The sequence below is a fragment of the Pyrgilauda ruficollis genome, unplaced genomic scaffold (assembly GCF_017590135.1).
Source record: "Pyrgilauda ruficollis isolate IOZ18807 unplaced genomic scaffold, ASM1759013v1 scaffold198, whole genome shotgun sequence".
Classification (NCBI taxonomy): Eukaryota; Metazoa; Chordata; class Aves; order Passeriformes; family Passeridae; genus Pyrgilauda; species Pyrgilauda ruficollis.
Window position 1 is genome coordinate 131,153 of NW_024518984.1, and position 9,368 is coordinate 140,520.

Here is a 9,368-nt window from a genome sequence, read left to right on the forward strand (position 1 = left end):
GAAATCTGTCACTTTCAACAGTGCAACACTGTGAATTGTGCTAAAAATCTAGAGGCTCTTCAATCTGTTCTTGAGGTTTAGAGAATTTTTAGCTTGTGAGTTTCAGAGTACATGAAAATCTTCAACTACAATGGACCATTAAAAAAATTTAAAAATAAACTTCAGTTCATCAAGGAAATTATGAACACTAGAAAACACAAGGAATAAAACTTTAAATTAAGAGCAAAAAATGCAGCCAAACAGTTAACCTTTTCTGCTATTTGGGGGAGGTGGGGTGCATTTTCTATACTTGTCTGGTTTTTGCGAAGTACATCATAAATGCTTTCTTTACATTATTGATCCTTTGAATGGTTTTATTCTTCCATAACATACAAATATCTCTATCTTCTTTCAACAAATAGTGGTCTAGAATTTTCAATGGCATGTCAGCAAAATTCTTTATCACAGAAGAAATTTAGTAGACTTATGGTGTTTTAGCTTAAAAATCTTATAATTGCAAAAAACACAAACACATTTTTGTTTGAATTGCAAGATTTATGTGTAAAGTAAGTAAGTATACTTCAGAGGACTGCAGTGCAGTCATGCTTGAAAAACTGAGACCCTTGGCCCTCAGACACAGAAGGAAACAAAGCCTTTCAAAAAAGGAGTCCCAGGTTTATTCTTCCCTTTTTCCTTATTCTTTGAATGCATGTAATAGTTTGTATTGGATGGATATTGTATTAAAATAAACAAATAAATAAGGTATGGGATTAGATATTATACAGAGGCCCCCATGAGATCAATACTCACAAGCATTTGCACATATCCATAGGAAATAGTAGAAAAACTCATGGTATTAAAAACAACCAAAATACAATATTTTCAGGGAATTAACACTATTCCTTATGCTATTTATGCTTACTATCTACCTTTATAATTCCTTGAACACTGAGTATTAGAAAAAAAGAAACAGGAATCATTGTGAGGAGAGAGAACACTTCAACATTGAGATGGTAGTAGCTTGTCAAGCAAAGATGTTTTATAGTTCCACAGGCTCCCCTCAGCTCTTTCCTCATGACAAGACAGAAAATTTTCTATAGATTCAAAGATATCCAAAGCAGTAAAGATGAAAGTGACTGAAGAGTTAACCAACTTACAATATTCAATTATAATATAGAGCACTGAATAAAACACCAAAATACCATTTTACAAATTCCTACCATGGCTTTATATTAAACAATTGTGCATTTTTGGTCCTCAATATATATCAAATATATAAGATTATTGGAAAAGTAAAAAAAACCCCAAGATTATGGAAAAAAATATTTCATATAAAGAGCAATTGACATATGGAGATGCCTAAATCTAGAAAATGAAGGAGAGGAATGGTAAGGGTTTATAAAAATTTATGTAAATTTTTAAAAAGTGAGCTAGGAACTAATCACTTATTTTGAAATGTGTGAGAACTACTGTTCACGAAGTAGGGGAAGATATAAACTGTTACAAAACAGACTTAGAGAGGTTGTTCCTCCTGCATTGCTAGAACTGCGGAGTATATCACCATAGGAACTTCTGACAGAAGATTACACAAAAGTTTAAGCAACTAGATACATTTTCAGAAGAATAATTGCTTTAAAAGTATCTGAGTTTCTGTCTAATTCCATGAAATTAAAATTCTACTTTTTTTTTTTTTTAAGTTTGTGTTCCTAAAAATAATTAAGAAGAAACAGAAGAATGAACACAGAAGCATTGACATTGTGTCCAAATTTTCATGTACAGTTATGGAATAATTTTTCACTGACTTTTTACCTTAGATTGAGGTAAATATGAATCAAGGTTAAACATTTAAGGTCATTCAGTTCTTCTTCTACAGAGTTCCTTAATGCTGAGACATTATCATTATTTATGACATGGTTTTAACATCTTTGTTCATTTTATGGGTGCCAGATTTGAGATCAGCTTTTCTGAAAAGATGAAAATTCCTTTATGCAATAGGTACTAATTAAATTTTCTATTATTTACTAATAAAAAATGCTAAAGACTCCTAAAAATAATTATATCTTAGGCTGGACACTAATAATAAGCAGAAAAAAATTATCTTCAGATCTCTGTTATAAAATTTGAACTTCCCAGGATTACTACATTTAGGGATTTATGTTTTGGTTTTTTTCCCTGACGTTTTTATTTTGTATTCAGAACTACTTTGATAGCTTCTAATCACTAAAATGGTCAGCTATGGATAAGGCAGAGAAAAATAAAAAACAGAAATGATAGCAAATATACTGAGTTGTTTTTCAGTACCTAAGTGTTCCCTTCTGCTGACTGTGAATAAATGTAACAATGTAGATGACACAAATAAAGACAAAATACAACATGTTTTCACAAGGAGATTAAAAGAAAACTACATAAACAACTTTCATAATGGTCTTTTATAAATACCAGTGCTTAGGTTTGCAGCATTCTGTTCTGTTCATTTTTTCTAATCTATTGCAATGTGTTCATGTGTATGTGTGCATGTGTAAATAAAATATACATGATTCTATGAATACTTAAAATTTGCTATTCTGACAGATGCATGAAAGGGCAAGACTTAGGCCTTTTTTGCTCAATGTAGTGTCACAGATTTTGCCATGTGTAAAAAGCAATTTTTATTTTCCAAAACAGCTGTTCACGGAGTGGAAATATATTGGAGATTACATAGTGAGGAGAGCAAAGGCTAAAGACAGCAAACAGTAATTTTGATTTGACTCTTTAACCACACAGAGACGATTCATGCACTAAAGTTTAAGTTGAATAAGGAGTTAACTTGTGTCTCATAAAAGTAATCTGAATAAATGTCTCTAAATCTGCTAATTTTTAAACAAATATTCTTTAATTTTTATGTTTGTTCCTCGGTTCTGTGTAAGCAACACTTCATTTAAAATAGTTGCCTTTGCCTCTGGGTAATCAAAAGGACTTAGAAACAAGGGATTTTTTTTTTCATTTTTTCCCTTTATTGTTTTATCTATATTTATTTATTTATTCTTAGAAAGCTTTTTGATTTAATCTCTCCTCCTCTGTCAGTTTCACTTAAATTAATCCACAATTCAACATTTTGGTGGATTTTGTAAGCAGTTGATTGCTTTTTCTGTTTATGTATATGTAAAACACATCCAGATAAGCTACACATTCAATTTATTTCTTGTTCTTTCCCTTTTCTGGGGTGAGCACTAAGACGGACTTTTGCCTCAGTTTCCCTTGGTTCCTCCCTGAAATCTCCTTCCCCAGGTGGGGTGTCAATCACCTCTCCTTTCCCCACCCTTAACCCCTGCTGGGAACTGTCTATCAACCCAGAAATTCCAAGGAGAGCATCAAGCAATTGGCAGGTTCAAAGGATGCTCTCCACCCACTGGGGGGCCATTGGCCCACCCAGGTGTCCCTCTCACCTGAGACCCCCTCCTCCTGTACCTGGTTGGTGCTCCCTGGGTCCCCTCCCCTGCCCCAGTCCCCAGGTGAGAGGGCGAGCAGAGCACATGGTTGGGGTCTGGTGGAGGGTTCTGTTGGAGAGTTAGTTCTGTTGGAGAGTTCATGGGAGTTGTTGCAAGATTCAGAGGCTGCGCCACCAAAATAAAAACTCTGGATTAAACACTCTCCATCAGGACCTGCTCCTTTCTTCACCTTGCCTTAAAGGTTTCTCCAGCTCAGAAAGGCTGAGGAGTGACCCCCTCAAAGCAAGCTCCAGCCCACAGGCACTGGAGCTCAGGGAATGCCCGTCCTTTCTTCACCTCACCTTAAAGGTTTCTCCAGCTCAGAAAGGCTGAGGAGTGACCCCCTCAACAGCAAGCTCCAGCCCGCAGGCACTGGAGCTCAGGGAATGCCCGGACTTGTCCCCATGTGCTCAGCTGCAGGCACAGGTACTGAACAGCGTCTCTGGGGAGAAAACACCACAGGTGCCGCTATTTGGTCAGCAGCCGAGACCAGACAGACCAAGGCAGTCCCTTCAGTAATATCGGTACACTCCAATAATGGCCAAGCGGCCCTATACACCTTGGCTTCTGTTTACAGGAAAGAATCCCAATCCAGGCAGGAACTGAGGTTCCTTCTAGCAGTAGGGGTAAGAACCCAGTCATATCACACACACAAAAAAAGACCAAGCTAAATGCTAAATGTAAGCAGAAGAAAGCCACACTGTCTGCTTAGTGGAAACTTTATATGTGTATCTCAATATTTGGCCTTAGTGCTGAAGAGCTGCGCTATGCAACAGTTATCAACAGGTGGTCTCATGCAAGATGCATGGAATAAAAACCACATTACAGTGGGGTAAGCTTGCTGAAAACATTTAAACTATGTTTCTGCCAGAGGAAAACATAGTGAAGAACTGTTACCCAGTTTCTTCATTTGTAAAAAACAGTTCTCTAATTCTGCTTACGGCAGACGCCTATCGAATTTTGTCATTGAGATCACTAAAATACCAGTATTGAAAGTCCATAACTGCTTAAAGTTTTTGTGTGGCATTAGAGGCTCAAGGAGAAACTAGATGTGAATTCAGGTTGTTACAGATACTGGTAACAACTTACTGTGCTGAAAAATTGTAGAAGAGAGAAAGGAGAGCACTCATACAGATATAGAATTCTTCAGGTTTGTCCTTGATAAACATTTATAAACATTTGTGAAAGGAATGAAAATAATTGGAAGAGAAACATGTATGCCTCATGCTGACAAAAAATATGTTTGTGCCTAATAAACTGGAGAAATTGTTTGAGAATTGTTTATTCTTATGGAAAGATTGCCCTGTACGGTGCTGCCAAGGACAGTTTCAGCTTGAATGGCTATCAATATAATGACATTCACTTAAGTTATAGTGACTTAACTTTTAAAGTTGACATCATGGCAAAGTAAGAGGTGCATTGGCTTTTTGTGTTGGTTTCTTCTTTTTTTTTTCCTTCCAACTGAATGAAGAAATGAAAAGTGGTATTAGAAATGGAGTATGTAAGACACACATTGTTCCATGAAGGTGTGTTCTATGGGAACAAAATCTCTCATATTGAGAAACAAAAGATTGTCTCTTAGTGTATTTATATTTTTACTTCTTTGGAAAACATTCAATTTGCTCCTGCTTACAGACAGAACATTATGCAAGTGATGGGTTTTTCACCCAGTGGAAAAAAAAAGGTTGTGATTCTACCTGTTATATGTGGATTGTTTTGGACATTAATACGCATTTTCAAAGTTTGTAATTAATTGTTTGTACTGAAGGACACATGGTTTTCTTCTGAATATACCGGTTATCTGTGTTCTTATGCTTTACTGAATTATTGTATTTGATGAAGTAAGCCCAAATTCTGTATTCCTCAGTGTGACTTGCAGACAGCCTAACAGAAAGGTTCTGGTAGATCAAGCATGCATGAGAGAAATGCACTACATCAGGAGCACTTTTTAACAGCACTACAATTAAAGATGGAATTGTGTCTTTACTAGTGTTAAGGCTTACACATTCCCATAGGAGTGGATCAAAAGCTCTAATAAATATGCCTGTTCAGGCGAAAAGCCAAAACAAATTATTAAGGTATTGCAGTTATGAAAGACAATAGTTAACATGCAACATCCTTCTCACCTATGTAAGAAGAGTTGAGAAAGAAAATATATACCAACACATATGTTTTGGAGAGTGTATTCTTTTTTCAGTCTAACACCTCAGTAACGTAAAGACGATGGAGTAAATACTGTGTGTCAGGAGAGATGTTAGACTATGAGGTTTTCCTTGGAGACTTCAAATTCCAAGAAAAAGTAAAGATTGAACATACTGCACATGCAGTACAATCTTTACTGGGTTTGTGGTTTGTTGGTTTGTTTGTTTGGGGTTTTTGAGGTTTTTGTTTTACTTTGCTTTGTTTTGGTTTTTTTTGGTTTTTTGGTTGTTGTTTCTTTTTTTTTTTTAATTTTTGTTCAGTTTTTTCTCATCACTACTCAAAGAATTTATTCTACCCTTACTATGCTTACTACCAGGAATTCTGAAAAAAAAAAACCAAGATGAACTGCTGACTTCTGAAAAAAATACAGAGCCACAGATTTACGTGATATCTCCATCTTCCTTATCAAAATGGAACACAAAATGAGTAACTTCTGAATTCCAAGCAAAAGTCCCTGATGTTCATCTGCTTCCTTTCTGCCATACCTGTTGCATGGCCATATAGTACAAAGACAGGGAGAATGGGAATTTACATGAAATATATGTAATGTTGTCTATATGGACAAGGTTGAAATAAACATGGGAAGCTACTTCCTAGCACACCAGTGTCAGCACTGGATAATTCTCTTGTAGAGTACCAGCTCACTATTCTTCTGAATATAAAATGGAATAGATAAAACTACTTTAAATGAACTGAGGAAAAATAAGGTGAAAAAGTGTATTTCTGGGGTTGATTATTATAACAATGGTATCATGATACACTTTGTTTTATTTCTACTTCTTGTTGATTTGTTCTCATGGATGACATCCATCCATATGTGGGTATGGATGTTATAAAGTAAATATACATGTGTATATATATATAGGTCTTTGTTAAGTTCATGGGAAGGATTTTTTCTGTTTTCCACTGGGGCTTTGTAATGAAACATTATTTTGACAATGAAACAATCATTTGGGATGTCAGTTTCCTAAGATGAAAATTTTAGCAATACTTTTGAGATAAGAACATAAGAAGAATACATATATTGCATCAGTCTAATACTGACTGACAGGTTTTATAAGATATTTAACTATTAGGTAAATTCCTACATTCTCAAGAAAAAGAATTCATGATTGTGTTATAGGTGTTGTTTTACTCTTTTTGGCCAGCTAACTTCCAGGATTTTTTTCTCTCATGATTGGAGAGCTGCAAGAGTTCAATGCATTTAACTGGAGCAGTGTAGACATGAGGAAGAGCTGAAACCATGCTTCAAAAGCAGGCTGTATTAAAAAAAAATTAGGTGACAAAGTGTATTCAGATAGATGATAGATAGATAGATAGATAGATAGATAGACAGATAGATAGACAGATAGATAGATAGATAAAACTTGCTCAACATTTATATCATTTATCATGCTAGCAGAAAACTGATAAGAAAAAAAGCAAAATATCTTTATTAAGAAGTCCTGTTCCTGTAATTAAAAGTTAATTTTCCCTTCTTTGCTAATGAAAAAATCCTGCTATATTTTCTCAGACTCTATTGCCCACTCATGATCTCACTGCAAAAGTAGCAATTGCCAGCAGTTGTTGTTAGGTTGTCATCAAAAGCAGGAAGATGCTGTACATTACTTGTTGCCAAAATATGAGCTAAACCGGATGCATTTTTAAATGATAGATTGAATTTTTACAAGATAAGGAACAAATCTACTTTATTTTAAAGGCATTGGTAGGCTCTGTAAAAAAACCAGCAGGAACTTAAAAATAATGAAGACTCATTATTATACCCATTTGAAAAGCTGTTCAACAGAATATGTTTTATTAGTAAAAGACTAGTTATCTTTTAAAATCACCTTTTTTGTCTTGGCCACCAGGTCTAAGAAAAAACAGTAAGTGGTCTGTGTTGAGGATCTTTGTAGACAAATAGTCATTTAGTAATAGTCAAATAGTCAAACCTAGTAATTAGATCTAAAATCTTGTCGAAGCAAAAGTGCAAATGTTGGGAGTCCACAAATGTAACATTTTTAATTGCACATATTGTAAGTGCTACGTGAATACACACAAGTTTACTTTCATAAGACAGCTACCTGTTGTTTCAGTGAATTTACTAAGAAAGAAAGGTACTAAATTATAAAACTAATTAAACTAGAGGCTCCTCCATTTGTTCAGCAAAAAATACACATTCAAAAATAGTAGCCAGATAATGAAAGAATATGAAAGGTTCTGTACTTTGGCATGTTCATGTTTTGGACGCTTTCTGAGAATGTTTAATTCTTCTTCAAGGTCTCTGACTACAACTCTTATGGTAATATCTCACACAGATTTTTCAGCTCTCGGGCTCTCTTTTTCCTTTAGCTCTCCCTGTCATCATTTCTTGTTTCATGGTATCAGTTTAAATTTAACTTGTTCAGAACTGATTGAATACTAATTTCTTCTTTCCTTTCTTTCCTGCAGCACTTGTTTCAATCATCTTTTCTTTATGGCCCTGTTCTCCATGTCACTTACTTTTCTCTGAGCTTGATGTCAGCCTCAGTGCTACAATCTTGCCTCAGACCAATAAAATATGTCCTTCCAGTCTCATTTGACACAGATAATTTCTTTCTTTTTCTTTATTTATGAATCCTTTCTTTTCACTAGTTATTAAATCAGACTTCTTGACATTTTCAATATTTTTGGAAATGTTTATGTTTTTAAGACTTAAGTATAATCTTCCAACTATTGCTAATTGCCTTAGTTCATGTTTTCTTTAATGACTTGGATGATACCAATGACCTGCCAATTATATTTTACTGAATTAAGGCAAACTACAGAGAGACTGGGAATAAAACATATTTAATATATATTTTGAATATAACAGAAAATAATGTTCTCAAAACACAGCTCAATGTACACAAAATAAGCATTAATGAACACATTTTCCAATTTTAAATGTAATAATGCATAGAGTAAGTTGTCCGGCTAGGTTATGAAATATCCAGCACTGGAGCTATTTTAGAAAAGCTTCAAAAATATCTTTATGGAATATAGATAGCTGATGCAGGAATATAATTTCAGAAAAAGAAAGTAACACATGAATTTTCCAGGTTGCTTTCAGACTCACTTTCCTTTTAGCCTGCTTTTCTACTCTTCTGGCACATGTGTCATAATTAATCCCCTTCATTCATTTGTTCTGCACTCCTCATTTCTCTCAGAAATAAAAGATTTCCCTTTTCCTTTCTGACAACACATAACAAGAGGTAATCTCCAGTTACGTGACACTCAGGCAATATTCAATATGTTGTGTTCTTGTTTCACTCTCCTACATGGTGAGGCACTGGAACAGGTCTCCCATTGAAGCTCTGGATGCCGCATCCCTGGCAGTGTTCGAGGCCATGGTGGATGGGGCTCTGACCAACCTAGTCTAGTGAAAGGTGTCCCAGCCCACAGCAGAGCAGTTGGAACTAGATGATCTTTAAAGTCCCTTCCAACACAGGCACTTTTATGATTATGATCTGCTTGCCTGTCATAACACTTTGTGTCTTTTTTTAGCTTTTCTCCCTTTCTGACCTGAAGAACTTTATGGTGTTGCTGTTTTCCAACCAAATAAATACTTAAAATTGTAACACAAGTGTGACACCAGTTGCGTTTTCCGGTGGTTAGTTCAACAAAGTATTGTTTTCAAGAGGCGTTAATAGGCTTTAAAATACACCTTCCCTTTGTTGCTTAAGAGTTTCTTGTTCTTTTTAAACATTTTTTAAATTAAAA